This window comes from Neolamprologus brichardi, chromosome 17 (assembly GCF_056152115.1).
Source record: "Neolamprologus brichardi isolate AB-2024 chromosome 17, ASM5615211v1, whole genome shotgun sequence".
NCBI lineage: Eukaryota > Metazoa > Chordata > Actinopteri > Cichliformes > Cichlidae > Neolamprologus > Neolamprologus brichardi.
Genome location: NC_142120.1, coordinates 8,064,915 through 8,087,353, shown reverse-complemented (window position 1 = coordinate 8,087,353; position 22,439 = coordinate 8,064,915). Strand labels below are relative to the sequence as shown.

At 40.0% G+C, this 22,439-nt stretch overlaps 1 protein-coding gene across 3 annotated transcripts in view; it reads right to left on the bottom strand.

The window, feature by feature from the left end:
* The window catches only part of mdfic (MyoD family inhibitor domain containing), a 50,829-nt gene that overhangs the window by 24,597 nt on the left and 3,793 nt on the right, over positions 1 to 22,439 (bottom strand). For all 3 annotated transcript variants that reach the window (XM_006780624.3, XM_006780623.3, XM_006780622.3), the window contains exons 2-3: positions 2,478 to 2,704; positions 12 to 382 (exon numbers count right to left, since the gene is read on the bottom strand). The gene's annotated coding sequence lies outside the window, so the exon portion shown is untranslated. The remainder of the gene's footprint in view (positions 1 to 11; positions 383 to 2,477; positions 2,705 to 22,439) is intronic.

The following is a 22,439-nucleotide window of genomic DNA, read 5'->3' as shown; positions in this document are numbered from 1 at the left end:
GGACTACTTACCTTTCAAACATGACAACTCCGGTGCTTCAGAAGTGATTTATTCCCATCCTCGCTTCCTCCAACTCGTTTCCCGAGACGTTAGGAAGAGAAAGGAAACTGGGTGAAGGAGTAGCTTCGAGTCCAAAAACTTTTCCGTAAGTTTAGCTGGCAGTGTAACCGGGTCTCTGCTCTGTCCAGATGTTGTTGACGTGCAAAAAAACATGAATAATAATCCTCGCGACGCCCTCGACGCTCAGTGGCGGTAGTTTACTGAGGAAAGCTGCGTCTAAAACATTTTCATCATATCCGCATTCCTGCGCCACCACAGCCAGAGAAGCCACTCTTCTCTGCCTTTGCTACTCTTGGCGGCGGAGAGGAGAACAAGGCCCTCCCTGAACATGTGTCCCCAAAAATAAAGTTAGGAAAAAGTGAGTAATCACGTAAAAAATATATTTTTTCAAATATATATGTTGGCATAATAAAAAATATATACAATTTAATTTAAAAAAATGAAGTGTCTTTCCTCCAGGATGACAGTACTCCCATCCAAAGGGCGTGAGATGTCACTGAATGGTTTAAACACTATGACAGTGGTGGCAAATTCTCAGGTCTTTGCACTCAAGCGGTGCAGATAGTGCTCTTTGAAACCATCATCTGAAAAGCAGATGAGGGAATGTATTTTGAAGGAATTGTTCCATTCCTGCAGCAGACTTCCAGAGACTTGGAGAATCATTGCCAAGGCAAGCTGAAGCTGTGACATGATGACCCAGTTATTGAGACACTTATTGTTGGTTTGTGTTTTATTTTCCTTTTTTTGTAAATGAATTTGTTGTAAATCAAAACTCCTAACAACCCAAGTGGAAATAAAAACAGAATCCAGTGATTTCCAAATTTCACAAATCTGTATCTTATTCATATCATATGTTTAAACTGAGAAAATTGATCATTTAAATAAATTAATCGGGTCATTTTGAGTTTGATGGCAGTAACATATCTCAAAAATGTTGGCTCAAAAAGTTGGAAAAGTAAATGGCAGTAAAAACAAACAGCTTGAGGAACACTCTGCAGCCAATTAGTTTAATTGCTAACATGTTACAAACATGACTATATTCAAAATATGATTTTTTTTATGAAAAACATAAACAAAAAGATGAATGATTTGTTGGTTAAAGCTTGAAAGTATATACAGGTTTTAGACCAACATATGCTCCTGTGACAAAGTGGTTACACTTAAACTCAGTTACCACTTGTCCCTTAACCATATTGATAATTTATCTAAATTCATCTTTTTTTTGTACAGTTGGCCATAATACTTTAATTTAAACATTGCTGGTGTAACTTTGCTTTACATACTATCCCGGGTTGGTTTGTGGTAGCACTAGTTACATCCATTACATCCATGCATATGTTTTTAAAGCAAATACTACTAATCATCAAGTCATTTGAAATTTCTTCTGTTCACAGGTAAATTTCTAATAAATTATGTTTGCTTATGTTGCTTTGGTTATATTTACCATGTTTGTCAATTTGTTCAGGTCCCATATCTAAAACAGGTGTGTGGGAGGGGCTGCCCCAGTACTTCCTGTTTATATAGGGTCATGATGTCATTGATTGCATCACTGGGTGCAACCAAATGAAGGGTTTTTCATTTTGTATAGTATTGTTTATTTTCTTTAAAGTCACCTTTTGAGTTGTATTGTATGCAGTGTTTTACTTTTAAAACTATTTAGCTGTGTAAATGAGTTTGTCAGTTGGATGCATTACCTTATTTCTGTTTTTTGTTTAGAATCGTATTGTTTGGTGTAACCCATTTTTCAATGGTAGAGACTAATGAGGTTCAAGTGTGTGTAAAGTCCTGTATACAGCAAGTATAAAAAGCCTACCAGGTTTTAAAATGGCATGATGGAGATGCCAGAAATAAAGTACACTTAAAAGAAACTGATGCCGTTGCTGTCTACTTATCACCTTCCTTGACACTTGGTCTACACTACCTCACAGCTCCCATCCAGATCACGTCTTTTTCAAGGTCAGGCCTTGCATATTTCACCAAGATAAGACCTTCCACCCACTCAAAACATTTGCACCGCATGAAAAGAAATTTGGGTAAAAGAAGAGCCAGGACTGTTGAAAAACTAGAAAGTATATAGGTCACCTGCACCTATGACCAATTTATAACCCCCAATTAATCTAACCCCATTGTGGCAGGAAGCAAGAGTACCCAGAAAGGATCTATGCAGACAGGGAGAACATGAAAATTGGTTAGTGGATTTGAACCATCTTGCTGTAAGGCAACAGTACTAACTACTCCACCACTGACATTTTACTTGAAATTTGACCCTCTTGGAGCATCTGTAGCTTAGAACTCAAAATGTGACCAAATCTGGCAAGGCACTGTGGTGTTTTCTGTCATCTGCCTTTTCAATTATGATGTAATGGGATGGTGTTTTTTTCCTGTACAGGTACTGGCACACAGCCATTCTTACTTACCTTCATGTTTCCCAATTTGTTTTTGTACTTCCTGTCTATGTTTTGTGTGGCAAACATTGCAAGTCATTCCTCCCGTTGCTCATTCGGTTGCCAGATTGTCCATCAAGTCACTGTCGTCAAGCTTTCCAGTTGTTCTTGCCATTCAATATTTTATTTTATCCAAGTACCTGTATGAGATTGTGGGTTGGATCTCTGTCAGCTTCAGTATTAAACTCCCCTTTGCATACCTAAAGAAAATAGACAAAATAGCTGTGGTAAATCAACCACGAAGATGGACAACATGTGTCAAAAGTTGAAAACTGTAAATATGCGACAGAATAATAATCGCAACAACCTTTTTAGCTCCAACTTTATCTTTTATCTTTCTCCATTTCAATTCAAATATAATTTTCTTCACATAAATGGGAACAGAGTCTTGTGCTGTGTCCTCTCTATAGTCAGCAGGGTATTGTTAGTGCAGATTCTTGCTGATTGCCATCATAGCCATTGAACCCTATTGGTAACAATATAAGTGAGATTTAAGCCTTGGTAACATGAGAGTGTGGAGGTGATTGATGTGAAATATGCCCTCCCTCATTGACTGGATGAACTCCATTTTCTGCTCCTAATGCAGAAATCACTCAGGGTCCCCAGCATAATGATTTACGATGAATCTGTGTCAATGTTGAACTCGGCAAACCCCACGTAATCCATCTTGCAGATATACCTACCTACCCCGCCCCACCTTGCCAGCTCTCACCCGCCCGTCCCTTGCTTTCACGATAGAAAGGTAAGGAATGTGTGTCTCTGTCTCGCTCCCTCCCTTTCTCTATGTCTATAAGTGTTGAATCCATTACAGGCCTGATGTGTAATCACAGAGGACCTCTGTGCCCCCTTAGACTGTAATTACCTGGATACAGATACTCCCTCACTCCATCCTCTAGAGCTGCTCAAAGCCAACAACTCCATTAACCAGCATGCAGTGCTTTCAGCCTGCCTGTCTGGGTGCCAAATGTAGAGATACAGTTGAAAGGGGGGGAAAAAAGTTAAATTTTCATTTAAATAATATGAATTTGGCCTCGGGAGTGTGTAATGGTCACAGTTCAGCTTCTGGATAAAACACTAACAGATTAAAGCCTATACTTCAAGGGTCCCTCCTCGACGTATGGTAATCTTTCGAAGACTGTACATGCAACGTAAGTGCACCGTGAAATCAACCCCTGTTGTCAGTCTTTGTCTCTCTTACATAGTGACACTGCTGTTGCTGCTGACAAACATTATCTTGTGTGTGATCATGTGCACAGTGTCATTCCCCACTCCCTCCCTGCCTCCTTTTTTTTTTCTTTTTTCAAAATAAGTCAAAGTGGAGCTGGCTGTGTAGACACAGTGGGTTGTCACAGTGTGTCAAGCGCTGGTGTCAGCATTGCATCTGTTGCAGTCACATCTCAGAAGACACAAGGAAGCATCTCTCTGTTGACTTCATCTGTTTGTTTGGCAGCTTGCCTGATTGCTAGAGTGTGTAGTGGCGAAGAGAAGCGCCGGCTCAGTCGGTGCACACGCTGCCGACAAGTCTAATCCTCCTTTGCCGGGTAAGGAGGGAGCCCAGCCCCAAACAAATACTGCAACTCCAGGCTACCATGTATTTAATCTTCCACACTGCACACCCTCTATGTGTCTTTAATATAATTACATATATAATTTATGTATAATAAATCAATTTTCTTTTTCCTTCTAAAAAAAGGAAAAAGAAATACACATTTGTTTTTTGGTTGGAGTCATCTACCAGTTAGTGTAAAATAAAAAATAAAGATCAAACAGTGAGCTTAATTATCTGCAAAAGGTAATAAAATACATTCTCCAGCATTTTAAACACGTATCTGACATGTTGTTGTATCTCATTTCTGTAATCTGTACAAAAAACAAAGATTAAAAACCTTCAGGTCAGCATGGTGGTACAATGGTCAGCATTATTACTTTACAGCTGTAGGGTCCTGGTTCAAATCCACCAATAATTGGTGATCATAAAATGGCCATAGTTGTGTGTTGGCTCTGTGACAGACTGGCGACCAGGATGTACTCCTTGTCCTCACGAACCTGGATTAGATAAGTGGAGGAAAATGGACTGAACTCTTTAATACACTGTTATGTGATGGTGTGTATAGTTTTTTTTTAATTATTTTATATTTTTGGTTTCATAAACATTGATATTTAATTTAGACCCTTTGACTTCAGCACAAATATTTGTTGAGCATTGATCTGATTTCCAAGAATTTGTTCATACAAACAGAGTCTGGCTAGCTCATACAGAGCTAGCCAGACTCATACAGAGCTAGCTTTCAACTATGGCCATGAAAGAAAAATGGCCATAGTTAATGTCATGCTTGCAACAGCTGACTGGCGAATTAAAGTTTGGTATTTCAACAGATGTCATTTGCCACCCACCGTGAAAAAGTTGACCAATCGTCATGCTAGCTAGCTTAGTTAGCTAGCCATATCCAAAATTCGCCACGATGTGCTAATTTTGGCTATAGCCAAAAAATAGTCCTATAATAAACTGGATTATCCTTACCTGTGATTTCTGCCATGAGCCCAGTACACAGTAAGTAATAAAAAATGCCAGTACAGTAGGCATGTTATTAGTAGTAAGGTGTTTTAACATAAGATTCCAGTAGCGTTAACTGGGTTTCAAAACAAGGCTCTGCAGATTTCTGGAACCTCTCCCTAAACTTAATTTAATCCTAGAGGTTTCTAAGCTAACTAGCACCTTCCTCCATATATATATCCATATATATCACTAATAAACAACCTTTTTGTTGTGATTGTTTGATTTAAACTTTTATATATGTAAAGGATTTCATTTTCCCCGAATGCTAAATGCAGCTTTAAAAATATTCATAATGGGACTGCAAAGCTTTAGCATTCCAAGTATATAGTTGGTGATCTGTATGATTAACTGTGAGTCTCCACTCTTATCATGAGCTTGCTAATCTCATTTGTTTTTCGAGGAAACTTTTGTACAACTCTTTCAGAAACTGAGCTGACAATGAGAGATAGCTTTAGGACAGAATATCTGTAATTAGCCCTAATGAGCTTATTTCTTAGCACCCTGCAGTTGTAATAAAAATGCAAAAATTGGCCCACATTGCTCTCTGCATTGACTTTAATGGCCAGGCGAAAGAGTTGAGCTGTCATTTTGAACAGCAAGAACAGGCACCTGTACCTGAACAAATCTTCAAAGATTTTACACAGAAGTCCATGCAGAATGAGTAGAACTTAATAAGGAAAGCTCTTTGAAGCTGACCGTGACACCAGCTGAACCTTGACGCCCTCACATGATTAATAGTATTATGGTAAGTCCTTTTTTTCTTCTTTTTTTTCCTCCAAGCAAAAGATTGTTTGAGGCTGTCTGATCAAAACATTCAACCTTTTATTGGTCCAACTGTCAAAAAAGAGAGACTTTGTATTTGGCACGGAATTAATCTGTCTGGATGGGAAATGGACAGGAATGGACATAAATTGATGGACTCATTAAAGAAACTTTTCTTCATGATTAGAATGAACCCCGTTGCAGCAACCGATTAGAGTTTTGATGCTAATAAACTACCTATTTTTATTTAATTACTTAAAACTCTAGGAGTGGAATAGAGACTGACTTTCTGCTTATATAGATGCACATCTGGAATCCAAGTCTGGAGTGTGAAACCACACATAATCAGTTGCAAATGTTCACACAAAAGGACCAGAGTTCATAAATATGTACTGCTTGGATAAAGGCAGAGAATAACAGGTGATTGACGATTAAAAATGACATTAAGAACCAAGGAGCCCACTCGGCGGGTTATCACAATGGCTTGGGCCAGGCAATGCAGAATCCACATGTGCCTGCATTGCAGCTTTCGAGAGCATTCAAAATGACTTCGCCTGTTGAAGAATATGAGCTCAAAGCTGACGCCCATCTGTAATTAATTGAAATTTATTGACAATCCTCCAAAGCCACTGAGACAGCAGCTGTGTTTGACCCATCATTCAGGCTCATTGGCTTGTCATATGCTGATATTTTTGATGATATGTGGAAACTGGAGAAAGGTGGAAACTGGTTTATTATTTAGGTTTTAATGCAGACCACTTGATATGAGGAACGTAAACTCGCACACTCTACCCTCCCATGTTTTCTGGCACAATAAGCCCAACTTGTTAGTCACATTTTCATTTTAATACTTTTACACGGACAGTTCTAACATCTACTTTACATTATGTACATGCCACTAAGGTTCACAGAGATGGTTACTTATATGACCAGAGATCACTCAGATGTTGCAGAAAGTGCACACAATACTTCAACTCAATGAGAAAGTGCAGCTCATTTTTATAGCTCAGTCATATGAGAGTGACACTGGGACAGTGCAAGCAGGAAAAATGGGTCGTATTCCAGGGATTGCATAGCATTTGCTGTTGGAGACTGATTACAAGTAGTTGTGGTGTCCAACTGGTTCCCCAGAGGTTGAGTGTACAACACCCTCAATTTCCGGGTAACCACTTTCAGTGGCAAGGCAGCTACAGAGGTTGCCTTGTGGGAGAAGATCTCTACCCAGACACTGGCGGTCTGACGTTTTCAATTTTTCAAATAACTGCAATTTAATTTATAAATGCTTACAAATTGCCAACATGTTGCAATCACATCAGTTTGCAGTTAAATTGCTGTCCTGAAGCAACTATTTGTGATGGGGTTTTTTTCTCAGATCTGTAAAGATTCTGGCTGGACTCTGAATGTAAGTAGTTAATGTGATTTTTTTGCAACCCCCATTCAATTCCAAACTGATAGCAAACTGATTCAATGTTAATGCCATTTTATCGCCCTTGAGGCAACAAAGACACGCTGACGACAGTAGCACGAATCTCAAAGGCAATGAAAATGCAGGTTCGTTGAATATGATTTCAGTAGTTTTGGTCATGTTGTGGTTTCTATCCACTGTTTTCTATGTGACTGCAGTATTAATGAAACTCATTATGTTTCATACTTTTTTGTTTTTGTAGTTCTCACCCAAATTTGCCTAAATGAATGAATCAATTACCCACACGTTAGATTTCTACTCCTGAAAGTTTTGTGTCTTCTTTGTCCTTTGCTGCCTTTGTTGCCCAATGTGGAATGATAATCAAAAAAATGTCAGACTGTTTGGATTTCTATGATCCTTTACAGAAGCTATTAGCATAAACCATAAGCCAAGCTAAAGCGACACTGGCTAAAATCACAGTGGGATCCTTATTTGTAAAGGCGTGACGCCTCATAGCCTGTGTGTCCTGCTTTGAGGTTTCCAACATGATGCCAGCACATGCCCCTGAGTCCTGTTAGTAAAACCCCCCTGGGTTGAAGCAGATCAGATTTTACCCAGAGGCACGCGCAGCCACCCGCAAACACACGCATTCAAAAGAATACACAAACAAAGCACAAATATTCTCCAACATTCAGAACTCACTGACTGTCACACGCACAGACACACACAGAGAGACACTTCCCCAAACCCTCCTTCACAGTCCACAAACATACCTATTTCTTGATTAATTCGATGCCCTGCCTAAGCTTCCTAAATTATGCTTTGACATAGGTTATAATTAAATAAGACAAATTTGGGAAGTGTATGAAATCTCTCATTTTCTGAACAGAAATGTGAGTTTTAATTTACCTCATACCGAGAAAAGCTGCGGTCACCTGCAGAGAGCCAATTCACTGTGCATCGCTCGGTGCATGATGTCTGGCTCGGACAGAATGCGTCGTTAAAACAAAAACCCCTATGCCAATTTATGGAATAGCGGTCAAATATTTATCCAGTTGATGAGCTGGGCTGTGTGTTCCTCCCTGACAATAATTAAAGACAAACCAAAGCTAAAGGTGAGCAGCAGCCATGACATAATTTCACAACGACCCAGTCTGAACGAGAGGGTAGTGGACAGTATAAAAGCACAGATTTTTCCTTGTCTTGATGAACGCATGTGAAGCAGGATGGGATAGGGATGTGTGAGGCAGCTTTGATTGTTTGATCCTGTTTGCATGAGCTGATCCATGATGGGTAAACATCCAAAACTGCAGAGTGACTGCTTATATAAACTGACCTGTGCAACAGCTGTGGCGAGAATAAGCACTGTCACTCCAGAAAACTGAAATAAATGAGCTTGCCTTGTTGATCCGAACTGTCGCCTCCCACCAAGCCACAACAAACCCTGCTCGACATGACACAGTGGAATCCTAGTCTCAATTCTCTCAACTGGAAAAAAGGAGTATATTCCCCATCTTCTACTGCACATACACAATAGACTTCAAAAGATGTGAGATTGTGTCTCTATGCCTCTATGGTTGCCTGCTACTCCCCCAGTGGAAGCTATTGAGATGTATACATGAATGGGTATGAATGGGATGTTGGGTTGTGTGTTGTGGGAAGGGCCTGTTGTGAGATCTGGGGTTTCTCAGACAGGGATCACAGCCTGAGGTGCTGCGTGTGTCCAATGAACAGTGCTCAGCACCAAGGGATAACAATGAGAGCAGAGCAGTTCTGAAAATCAATAAACTGCTTGAGCTCTCCTTGGTCTCCTTCGTAGAGAAATAACAGGATGCTAGAGTCTATCTATGTCTCTTTATTTTTCTGTCTGGCTCTTTTAATACTCTCTTTCTTCAGCTTCTGCTTTATATAGACACGGCTACAGGGGTGGGGGGTGGGGTGGGGAGAAGCAGAAAAAGTGGAGTCCATACAGTAAACACTGACATATTTAGTCTTTCCACGGGGAGGATATTTTTCTGTAACCTATCTCGCGGTTAAATATGCCCTTATAAATGTCACAACTAATCCATGGACTCCCAGCATTAATGTGAAGATTGCACAGCTTGCATGGAAACAAGTCAGGATGGGAGAAAAGGGGGGATTTTGCAAATCTCCCATCAAAGTTGTCTAATTATGTTAATCAAGAATTCTCCAAATGTCAGCATCGCTGGAGAGGAAGAGATTTGGAGAGAGCGTACACTGTAAATGATGAATCAACCAATCAACCAGACCGCAATGATAGTAATGACAGTTAAAGTTAGACATACAAAAAGAGTCGGCCTTAAATAATAGGCGCACTTCAACAGTGAACACATGAATTAACGTGGAGAATCAATTTATTGCAAGATAAATATTTTCTTACGCTGAATTGGCATCGGTTTCGCTCCGTGTTTATGGGAATAAAGAGCTGAGGAATCTGCCAACAGTTTAACAAATGACATCCAAGTCCCGGATAGAAAAAAAGAATTGAACCATGTGAGAAATAAAAATTGTTTCTTTTCTTTTCACCATTTAAACTTTTCAAATATTATGTTAATATTATGTTAATATAATATTATATTATGAATCACATGTTATTTTCCCTAAAATGACAAAAGGGCCCTTGACCTTGAGTACCACTTGGAATTAATTTTTTTTCCTTTTTCTTTTTTGTAAATTAAGTTTGTTTCTATTGTATGAAACTGCATGCTCATTGGCTAGTAAGCTATCAGCTTTTATTACAACCAAGATCGTAAAGATAGAACGCTGAACTCGAGATGTGAAAGCGGAACTTCAGAAGCTAGCTTGTAATCTTAAATTGAAAAAAGCTAGCTGTTGGTTCTGTTTTTATTCTTCGAGCAAACCTAAATATTGCATGGTTTAAACATCATAATTAACATACAGACACTAGCACTCATATTTGCTAATTTTTATTGCTAACTTGATAGATGCTAATTTGTTACCTTTCGGAAGAATAACTTAATTTCCCCCTTTCTCAGTGCTAGCTTAGCTTAGCTTAGCTGCTCATTGCCCATTTATTGTCACTTCTAGCGTATTTTGGGTAAAAACCTGGGGAAAATATTTTGGTTTAACTCTTAAAACAAATGAGCATATATTAAGTATCACCAGTGTCTACTCTATTATATTACAGTTTTTAGCATATTTTGGGTAAAAGCTTAGGAATATATTTTAACTTATGTTTATCAAGAAAGCAAATCGGCGTTTTATTCAATATCAGCAGGGTCTACTATATTGCGTTGTTCTCAACATATCTATGAGCCTGGATATTTTAGCTTTAAATATGCTCACATGTCCAGTAATTTGTAAGACGACAATTGAAAAAAAAAAGTAAGAAAAATGACAACACAAAGGAAGTCGTAATTTAATCATCCGCAAAATAAAATATTACAGTGCACACTGAAACGTGCTTTCACACTCTATAAAGCTCCACGATCTGTGTAGCACGCATTAAAAACAATCATGCTGTTTATTGTGTTTGCTATAATTAGATCTTTATCAGCGGGAGGCTTTCTCCCCTCTGATTCTCTAATTTGATACAGTAGCGTGTGCCACAGGTTAGCCACATGGGGAGGAAACATTAATCTAATACAAGAATTCATTCAAAACTCCAGGGGATCTCCGCTAAGTGTTGCAATCTTTGGCTATTAAATTAATGCTGTTGTTTGTTTCATGATGGAATAAATAGGATATGCATGATGAATTAGTTAGTTTGCCGAAGACAGCGTCAATGAGACGCAGTAATGGATGTATATGTATAATATTCGATAAGTAGCAGATTGAAATTTAAATCCAATCTCATCACTTTATTTTAGTCTTTATATAATTTTGTTGGAGTGAATCACTTTGAGCCCTGGAGCTTTTCTATGATATACAATCAGTCCAAATACACATGAATAATTTGTTAGCTATATTGCCTGGCACACTTGTAGTTCTTGATTACTGACTGCATTAAATCCAGACTGTTAAAACTCCTTTTACATTCATTTAAAATCTAATGACACGAGAGGGCCTAAACAGGAATTCCTCCTTTGTTTTTCTTCTTTTGAAAAGGACCAACTCTAAGTCCTGACTGCCACTAACATGGCAGCCTTTCTTTAGACACTTATAGAGACTGATAATTCCCCTAACACCGCAGACCTCAGTGGAATGGGCTTGAGCTCGACGCAAAATTATACCTCATTTGCATGTCATTAGGAAAATAGAAGCCACCTCCCCTTGTGGATTTAACCTCTTATAAATATATTTAAATATATAAATATCATGAATATATTAATTGACACGGACATCACAACATAATCACTAAAAACACACACACGCACATGTGGAAACAGTGGAGTCGCTTTTGGGCGAGACATGCGTGCAGACGGCTCTGAACGCACCTGGAAACACGTTCCAGTGCGCACACACACACACACGCACGCAAACAAAAATCATTACTGCCTCTGCACACATTTCAGCCAACTTATCCCTGACCTTCTCATAAACACACGCAGAGAGATCCACACTCCACCCTCTATAAAATAGTCACACATTCTTCCTCGCCACCCACACCTCCCTGCATGTCACATAAACCTAGCCCTCTTTCTGTCTTTCTCTTCTTTTCCCCTTTTCTCCCTCGCCTTTTCTCTCTGTTTTCATGGATCAGCGGAGAGAGCAATTACATCAGCGTCGGTCTGACGGCCTGGAGATGAAGAGCTGTGTGGTTATGGGCAAACACCTGGCCATGGTTAGAGGAGCGGAGCAGGACCAGAAGTAGAAAGAGGAGGAGGAGGAGATGCAGTGTAGACAGATGTGCTGCAGGTTCTTTGGGCTATGGGGAGGCCTAGAAGCACACTGAGTTTTGTGTGTGTGTGCATGTTAGGGGTTGAATTGTGATGGGAAGCACTGAAGCACAAGCGTGAGAACCCACAAGACGTGTGTGCGCGTGTCTGTTTGTACATCGTGTGAGTGTGGTTGAGTCGAGTCAGTGAAGCCGTTAAACAACCCCCCATCACAAGCAGTTAACATTACAATCGCTCACAGCAGTCAAAACTCCGCACCACCAAAGTTTCAGGCTATCCATTCAGCATGCGTCTGCCTTTTCACTTATTGACAGAGTCACGGCCATTTGCATTACAAAAGGAAACTGTATGAAAATATTCTCAAAACATGTCATCTGTGATATGGCTTCAAAATGCTTCAAACATGCCCAAAATCATTGGGAGAAAGAAAAAAACCCGCTGAAATACAACAGTAAAGCGGGCAATAGAATGTAAAACACTTGCTGTGCCTTCATTTCCTCCAATCTGTTGCTGAGGGATATTTAACTTTAATGTGGAGACAAAAGAAAAGAAAGAGAGGAAAAGTGTGTGAAAGAAAGTGGCGGGATTGAAAGAAACTGAACAATAAAGGAAGGGAAAGAGTGAGTTAGTGAAGTTGCGTGAGGATCACAGGTCTGCTCTTTGACCTCAGACTAACCTCAAAGAGTCCTCAGACAGACATGTGGTAGCCATCTGGCCTGGCTAACCATGCTGTTATAGCTGGTGATTTATACTTAAGTGTTACTTGAATTATGCCGCTATGGCTGATTTAGCTTTAGCTTTGCTTACGGCTCAAGTTCGTTAAACTCTCACTTCCAGTGACAGTGTGTCATACATAAATGGGAATTCTGATTTTTATACACACGTGGTTATTTCAATCAAAGCAACTGTGCTCAAGTTAAATTGTGGTTGCTACATAGAGGATGTGTTATCTGCAATGGATGTCAGAATGAGTGGCACAAAAGTCTTCCATCTTGAATTAAGTGCATTTAAAAAAAAATCAAGTATAGCTGAGAGGTTCTGGTGCTTGACAACCTCTATTCTTAAATGGATGCTTAAATCAAGACTGTAGTTAGTGCAATACAATATTTTACCAAAATGCTCAAATTCAAGTGTGAACCACATAACTAAAGAATCAGATCATTTAGCAGTTTGCTAAAAAATGTTGGATAACCACGTTGTTGTTAACCATCAAACTTCCACAGCTTCTGGAAAAAATAGGCCAATGCCATTCTTTCCAACACGTTCTCACTCCCAAAGCGTAACATTATACTCAACACGAGATTGAAAATATATTACGATTGAAAAAAATGAGGAAACATGAGAACCATTTGGAGTGAATCTACCCATATGGAAAAGATATATATAAATCTTATAAAGTTTTTATCTGTCTTGTATGAAACTTGTATGAAAAGCATACAAGAGTGAAAACACATATAAGATCCCTTGAAAAATTATATAATGAAACTTGCATGCTTTGTATACTTACTAAAAAAATATATGAAAGTAATGAGAAAGTGGCCACTTTCATGAGTAAGTCATATATGTTTTTACTATTTCTTTTCCATATGGGTACACTTGTAAGTTTGTTTTACTTAAATCGCTTTGGAAAAAACTATCTAACGTCATTAAAGTGCTGGTTAAGGTTAGTGCTAAGGTTAGGGTTAGGGCTAGAATACGTGGCTGGAACATGTATTACCTTAGGAGAGTCATTCTACTGGATTTCATCCATAACCTGGTGCGTAGCATAAGAATGCAGAAGGCCACCTTTTGCGTTCCTCAGGAACGCCTTGGGACTTGACAAGTCGTCATTATACTTTGCTTCGGGAGTAAGAACGGGCTAACAGACAGCAGAGAGCGATTGTTTTAGTTGCAAAAATAATGCACTTGGTATATGGGAAAATAAGCTTTCAGCTTCTTACAAGAAGAAGAACTGAATGAAGATTTTTATTGGGAGTGACTGGGATGGACCAGATTAGAAGCGAGCAAATCCGAGGAACAGCTCAGATTGAGTGGTTTGGAGTTGAAGAGAGGTAAGGCTGCGATGGCCAGGACATGTGCAGAGGAGGGATAGCGGATATATTGAGCCCCTAAAGAGCTCAGCTGAAAGATGAAGATTACATTTAAAAAAGGAGAGAAGTGTTACTCCATTTCTTAGTGAGATGGACCTCTCGTTCATCAAATCTGGTTTCAAAATGCCAAGATAAACATGGTGAAAATGCTCCAATCAAGGCTTCAAAATGAAATTTCACAATCCAACAGGTGACGACCGTCTGGGTATGCTCATCTTTTACATACAGTCTGTGCAAAGATACATATGCATGAACAAAGGACACTGAGTTAACATGACGCACAACAAAAAATAGCAGTTGGCAGCAGTAGTTAGAGGAGCATATTGTTCTGTTTAGAGCTTGCTTATAAATTGAAATTGAGTAAGTTAGTCTTTCTTTTCTTAGAGTCTTCAATGGCACCAAAAAAGAGAACAATGAAAGCAATCACCTTCAGACTTCTATTTGGCTTTTGGGGGGGCTATGAAAATATCACAATTGTATGTTTATAGCCTTGTTAAAGGGTATTAGGGACTCTATCAGCAATACAACAAAGCAAAGCAGATGCATAGGCTGCTTTGACTGGAAAGAGGCAAGGATGAAACAGATGGAGCTGCAGGTCCACAGCTCTGTTAAGAGGTACAAAAAGTACTGTCATGTTGATATCGCGTAGACAAGATTGTTATTTTAGTATTTCAAAATCCAATTTGTAGCCAAGCCACTTTACTGTGAGCTTCACCATGGGGAGTGATGGGAAAACTTTCTTCAAAGATAGACTCACAGATAAATTGCAAAGAATTTGTTATTGTTCTCCCCTCAGTGAAGCTCAAGATGGAGATTCACAAATTTTAAGTAATACTGAAGGTGTAATATACCTACCCACTTTTATGCTGGCTTACTTATTCATTCCACGACTCCATTTATAGGCTGTGTAACTCCAAAATTATATTTAATTTTCAAAAGAAGGGAAGGCACAGATTGTAAAATGAAAAGAAAAAAGCCTCACAGCGGAGCGTGTTCTTACTCCCAACTTATCTTATATTGATGAGATGCACTGGCTATCCTTAGGCATCATTTTGAAGCACAGGATAAATGTTGTGAAGGGCTGGTTTTGAACCCAAACCACAACCTTTCCCTAATTCTAAACAAGTGGGTCTGGCAGCTAAATATGAACAGAGTAAAAGTGAGAGTAGACAGAAACAGAAAGAAAACAGAAACTTAAAGAAAACAGAAACAGAAAGTAAATAGGACACAAACCAGAGTTCTCTTGTCAACAGTGCTGTAATTTACATCACGTAACTATGGTGGCACTGAGAGGCCAAATGGACTGCAACTTAAGAAAACACCAGCAATAAGTGAACAACTCTTCTCACCATGCACGCCTCCATCAGAGCACACGCAGCAAAAGATTCATCGCCCCAAAATGCAGAAGTGACCGGCACAGGAAATCCTTCCTTCCTGTGGCAATAAGACAGTACAACTCCTCCTCGCTCTGTAGATTACCTTTAGGATTAATATTAATGTAACTTTGTGTCTTTGTGCAATATTATTAGTCATCTGTTAGTTATTGATTGTATGTTTGTCTATTTCTCACAGTATATGCTGCTACACTACTTTCTTTTTAATTCCTTTTTTTGTATTCATTTTCCACAAGTATTGCACTTTACTGATAGGTATGTTATTATTTTATTTATTGTATTATATTTTTATTTTATTGTACTGTATTCTACTGTAGTGTATTGTATTCTATTTTATTCTATTCTTGTGTACTCTTTTTTTCTTCTTTTCATCTTGCTGCTGTGAGCATGCTCGTGACAAAAGAATTTCCCTCGGGATAAATAAAGTTCATACTTACCTGTCATCTTTTCTTTCCTCACAAAACTGATAGATTCTGCACTTCTTTTAAGTGTCTCTCACCGCAATTCTTAGCATCTTTTGGTTCCTGCAACTGGTGCGTCGAGTTATTGTCTCCCCAGAAATACTTCCCTTGTGCTTTTGGAAATAAGTTTTTTCCTATTTCTGTTTTCTTTTTTCCTATTTCCGTTGTGTTTTGTGTGCTTTTGCAGGATTTTTCTTATTGCTAGTGTTTTCTTAAGTTGCAGTCCGTTTGGCCTCTCAGGGCCACCGTACATAACCCCCTTCTGCCTACTTATAAGGTCTTTGTTACTCTTCCAAAGAGGAACATTTGTCTAAAACTCTGAGAATGTACCTTTTTCAGCATTCTGAAAAAACGTTCTCCCTGGGTGAAATTGGTTCAGAAGAGGGCCCTGCTCCAAAACCCTCCCTGGGTCACAAGCAGATTGCCACAACAATTTCAATGGAAGATGTTGACGTGTCTGCAAAAGTTGCAAACCATTTATAAGTTTAAAAGGGTGATGCAATTCCCTGAAATTCACTAAAGCCAGAATTTCTTTGAGTGTTAACACGTTATTCTAAGAGAGCACAAATAGTGAGTAGTAAATACAACAATAACTTTAGTGAATTTCAAAGTAATGTCGATGTAAAAGAGAATTATTGGCTGAACTAGGAACAATAAATCAAAACTGTCGTGCATTGAAAAGCACAGTGTAAGCACAAAAAAATTGTTGGTTAATTGAACTCAGAGGATGTAGATCTTTGTACTCGCAGCCAACACAGAAGCACTTGTTGCAGACAAGTATAAACCCAGAGCACGCCTCCTAGCCAATTAACAGTAAAATCGGCCCAAACAGATTTTCAATTGATAAATCTTTAATGATACCAGGGATTTTACACAAATACACACTTGACAGTGCTAATTTAAAGCAAATAGGAAGCTTGATTAAAAATTCCCCGGGCATAGTGGGGGAAGATAAATGTTTGAATAATTTATCAGATTTAATTGACACGACTGCGATGTTGTAAACAGAAATATTTTGATGTCCGTAATGCATTTTGACACGATGAGATTTTGAGAGAGATCCAAGGAAGAAGGGGAAAGAAACTCAAGGAAGTGACAGAGGCTGAGGAAGAGGGAAATCAGCTCTCAGAACTCACCATTTACATAATATTACAGATCAAGCTGCCTCTACAAGCACTTTGGAAATTTTTATCATAACGAATGAAAAAAAAAAAAGTCTGGGAAAGTGGTGGGCTATGATAGGCAGTGGAAGTGATCAGCAAACCCAATGATACACAAGCCTCGGAGGCTGCCTGAGGCTACAGCGCTTTGGTTTGACCCCAAGAATGTGACACTAAACAAGGATGTAAATACAGCGAGAATCGAGTGAGAGAAGAGGAAGAGATGGAGGCGGGTGGGGTTCTTAGTCAGAGCACATATGGTGTTTGTCGCAGTACGGCACACATAAATACAAGCACACATCAAGATAGGGAGAAAGCGAGTGGAATTGTAAGTAAGCATCACAAAGATGACAGAAAATAGAAAGAAAAAGTCAGGGGGACCGTGTCATGTTCCACTGGGGACCTAGCAGGGGTTACACGGCCAGCAGGTGCAAGGCCAGCACTTGTCCGATAAGAAACCGATCTGCATGTGCCGGCCTGCTTTCCTGTCCACCCCGGCTTCTGGTAAACATCCCGGTTATCTGCAAACAAACAGAGTTTACCTGTGACTATGAATGAATACATCAAATTTTGATGGAACCACCATGTAAGGCTCCCTGCACGCTCAGAATGCATCTCCACCATGATATGGTGTACACCTGAATACATGAATAGCCAACAAGGAGGCCCTCGCTGTTTGTAGGGGTGATGTTGACTGAATTTTTAAAGATGTTATTTTGATTTGACACGACTGCTTGGCTCGGTGGAGTTCGGAGGGGGGCGGTGGTGGATATATAAGACAGCCAGAGGAAGAGACAGAAAATCATCCAAGGCGGTCTGTGTCTGGGGAAGGGTGCAGGATAAACAGCACTGGGAGAAGCTCCAGAGGACAGAGACAAAAGACAATCAGCTGGTGAGGGATGGAATCATCATATCGACTGTCATAGGGACGGACAGTGCGGAAAGACTGACGGGAAGGAGACAAAGATAGAAGCTAGCAGATAAACAGATCCGGAGATGACAGGCTCACAGTGACAATCCTACACGTAAAGATCTGAAGGTACTAACACGCGAAGACAGCCAGATGCAGAGATAGACTGTAGAATTAGATGTCAGCATTACAGACAGCAAGATGAAGTCACCTAGACAGCCCGCAGGTAATGTAAGTAATTGGCACCATTTGTTTTTTTCTTTCCCTCACACCTTCAATTTATTCCCAACAACGACAGAAAGAGTCGCCACAACACGAGCTTCCCCACATTACTGCACGTAAGATGCGAAAAAAGAAAAAAAAGAAGTGGCAGCGAGGGGGGGCTAGGAGCAAAGCTGACATTACAACACACGAGCGTTTATGTTGCCTCAAAATGTACGGCATCAACATCAAAGGAAGCCTCACCTTTTGCAAAGAAGGCGAAGACGAAATAAGCGTAGGCCCCTCGCTTTATTAACTCCCAATCAATAAACATGCAGTCGGTGGAGAGGTAATCAGGAAACACTGGCAAATGGCCTGACAATGTATCAAAGCCGACGCTCCGAGGCAACGGCACAAACTCTAACAAGCATTTTATTACCGGTAGCTGTTACTGACATTAGTCAAAAACCAAGAGAGATAAAATAGAATAAGGAATGCAGCGTGGCTGGCTGAGAGGGCCCCTCGGCTGAGAGTGTGCACCTCCTGTGTTTGATAGCCACACGCCTCCTCTTTGATATGATAACAAATATAAATTGTTTAAAAACATCAAATAGGTAGCGAGCGGGAAGCAGTCTCGCTGTCACGGATGTCTAGGGGGCGATAATGTTGCTTGTCCACGAGGTTGAGAGTATTCTGCTGCAGGCTTTTTGTTTGAGCCACAGGACGTATTAATGGGATATTTCAGTTTTTCTGCATGTCTAATATCACTGTTTTTTCTTCCTTTTCTTTTCACTGCGTCGTCTTCTGTGTTCCTGCGGTAAAGTAGTCACATCCTAACTGTTAGCATAAGTACAAATGAAACAGTCCACGATCCACACGTAAATGTGCATTCTGCATTCACAATCCCACTGAGATAAAGGTGCTTCCAGCAAATGTTCTAAACCGCCATGTCCATAATTGTGTTTATTTACTTTCAGCTAACGATTTAATCAAAATGAAACACTTTTTACAATTATTCTTAGTCTTATTAATATACTTTTTCGATCCAAAAGTGGATTTCTGTTTCTGTATTAACCGTAGAACACTATTGCTATAAATAGTAACACAATCACTAATGCCGGGGGATTTTTACCCGATATAATATGACCAACAAAAAGTACTTGTCATCAAAATATATCAAAATATGACAACACATGACAAATCAGAGTGGTCTGCTTTTGCTTTCAACTGTGCCATGTCTAACAGAATGAAAAAAAGTGTCATGAGGGGACGCTAAAATAATGCTGCAAAATTACAGAAAAATCAGGAATTCAAGAACAAAAAAATTCCTAAAAAAAAAAAAAAAAAAAAAAGACACTGGAAAGTTGGTCTTTGATCCACCCATTCCTGGGACATTTGAGATATTCCTGGTGAAGGCACAGTCTCCTTGACACGCTAACAGCTGCAGGAGAGAGAAATCATGTAACTGTATTTGCTCGGATGAAAATCACCCAGCAATAGTGTTCTAGGGTTAAAGCTATGCTCTAGGTACATTATAACAATAAACCCTTCAGAAACCCTATGACATAACCTACACCATAAGCTGATGACTGTCTTCAACAACTGTGATTGGCCTGTTCACTACCACTGTTTCCTCCTTTGCACTTCCATCTACCTTTTGCTAATGAACAAGATTGACAAAGGAAATTGAAGCCACTGCAGAAATACATCTGACCTGCATTCTGCCTGAAGGTCACCAGATGGCGATAGATTTGGTTGCAAAACGACTTCTGGCTCTACAGAAGGCTAGGGGGAAAATACGGCTTTCTGCCGTGACCACTGATTTTGCAGACACGTGATTTTTGACATATGAAAGTCATCTTGACAATATAGAGTCAAATGAAAAAGGCTCCGAGTGGTTTGCAACCATCCAGCAGCCACTGCTTACAAGAGATAAATGTGTACTACCCAACCACTTGGTAAGTGGTGGCAGGAGGCTGAGGTTGATGGTATTGTTCTGAAATCAATTGCTAAAGCTCTACTTCCACTTAAAGCGCCCCTTATGCAGGCTTAGAAACAATAATTCCTTGGCAACTTGGCAAGAAAACTCCAACAATCACCTGACCTCTATGAGCAAGCACTTGGTGACAGTGGGAAGGAAAAACATCTTTTTAACAGGAAGAAACCTCCACCACAAGCTCCTCAGGAGGGGACGGCCATCTGCCATGACCGGTTGGGTGTGATTGGACGAAGACAGGACAAAGAAACTGTGGAAGAGACCCAGAGATGCATGAACAATGCATAAAGAAATAGTGAATGAAAAAAAGGTCATGAAGAAGAAACACTCAGTGACTCAAGGGAAGGGCCTAGCAGCCTGAGCCTATTGCAGTGTAACTAAGGGAGGACTCGGGGTCACCTGATCCAGGCCTAACTAAGCTTTATCAAAAGGGAATATCTCTGCCAGACAAGTTGGGATCTTCCATACATCTGCCAGCAACCAAAGCAATGGTTCTGCAGCCTCTTTGTTTCACTTAGTTAAAGTAAGCAGCCATTTGCGGAACACCGTTTTCCTCCGTGATCTGTGGTTGTATCCAAAATGACAGACATGAAAAACATCTATACATGTTCTTAGTCATTTTAGGGCCTCAGTCACTTACTTTGGGTCACACTGAATAAAAAATTAACTCTACTTTGTAAATCTTGGTCATACTGTGTTTCAAAAAAAAAGGGATTACATCATATACGTCATATGACTAACAAGTCCTTGGTCAATAAACAAGTGGTTTCACAGTCAGACTCATCCATCCCATCACCAAGATGGTGAAGGTGAAAACACTAATGTTGAAAATTTAAAAATGGACTTCAGAAAGCAGTGGATTACATCACATGAAACAGAATGAAAGAGAATGGAAAAAAAGCAAAGAGGAAAACAGATTCCACCAGCTAGCGTTTCAGCGATGATATTGCAGAGTAACATAGGCACACTGCTCGCAGGTGTAAAGACTGACAACAGCATCAGGCACTTCTGTGGGCTACGTTGTAGGATCTATGTAGGTTAAACAGAAAACTCTTAAGCAAGCCTGAGGTCTTTAAAAACATATCCCTCACTTGACTGTAGCCCAATAACTTTGATGGAAGTCAGTAGGTGTGTTTAAGGTACCCGTGTTTGCAAACCTTGTTCAGGAGAAGCTGCTAAACCCAAGGGCCGCTAACCTCGCATCCAGGTGAGAAGCCAAGACTGAGACCCGCTCCTCCCGTCAGCTAATTTGTTTGCTTCGTTCGGGGGCATAGCTGATATTAAAAGGAGATCCTGAGCAGCTGGGAAAGAGGGATGCAGGGAGCTGGGGAAAACGGGAGTCGGGGAGGGAGGGATGAGTTTACAAGCCCCAGGTACGTGAGTGGGTGAGTGAGAAGATGCAGAAGAGAAGGCAATGAGGGAGAAAGGAAAAAAAAAATCTCATCCAAATAATTTTCACCCTGTGGGCGCTAAAATGCAAATCACAGATCAAAGACGTTTGGAATGGAAACTGGCGAGATTGGGAAGGAATATCATCAAGCCGGGGTTATATATGTATGTTCAGGTTGTGAGGGAGACATGTTGGACTCAGGTAATGGAGCTGACCTGTACTTGAACACTGCCCCCCACTGCCACTATCATTTTCCTGCTTGCTTTTTCCCAAGGTTGAAGCGTGTACAGTACAGTGGAAAGTAATTCAGTTTCCCCTTACACTACCCTTTCCCCACCCCTCTGTCTCCTTCAATCCATGTTTAGAAAGCCTTTTTCTCGAGCCAGTAACTGTCTAGTTTACACAGACCTTCATAAATGTTGAGGTTTGGCAACCGCAAATGGTTGTTTGCGTGTTGCCTTGTACATCAAGACACTTTTCCCACCGCTGAGTGAACAGCTTCTCCTTTCTAAGGAAAGGAATGTCAAAAGGCAGTCAGGGAACAGCATCAACAACAACCGCCGTCAGAATGTGTACCTAGCGAACGCTGCGCTCTAAGTGCGCCAACTACTTCAGGGCTCCAACTACTTCAGTGATGTTTGATTTGGATTTTTTTTTGTTTTTTAAAAGACACGGGAAGCTAAACGGAATCATCCCAAAATGCATCTCGCTGAAAAATGTTCCTTCTAAACCTACAGTGGAAATAATAGCGCAGCATTCATCTGCCTCTATACACACTGATGTGAGAGA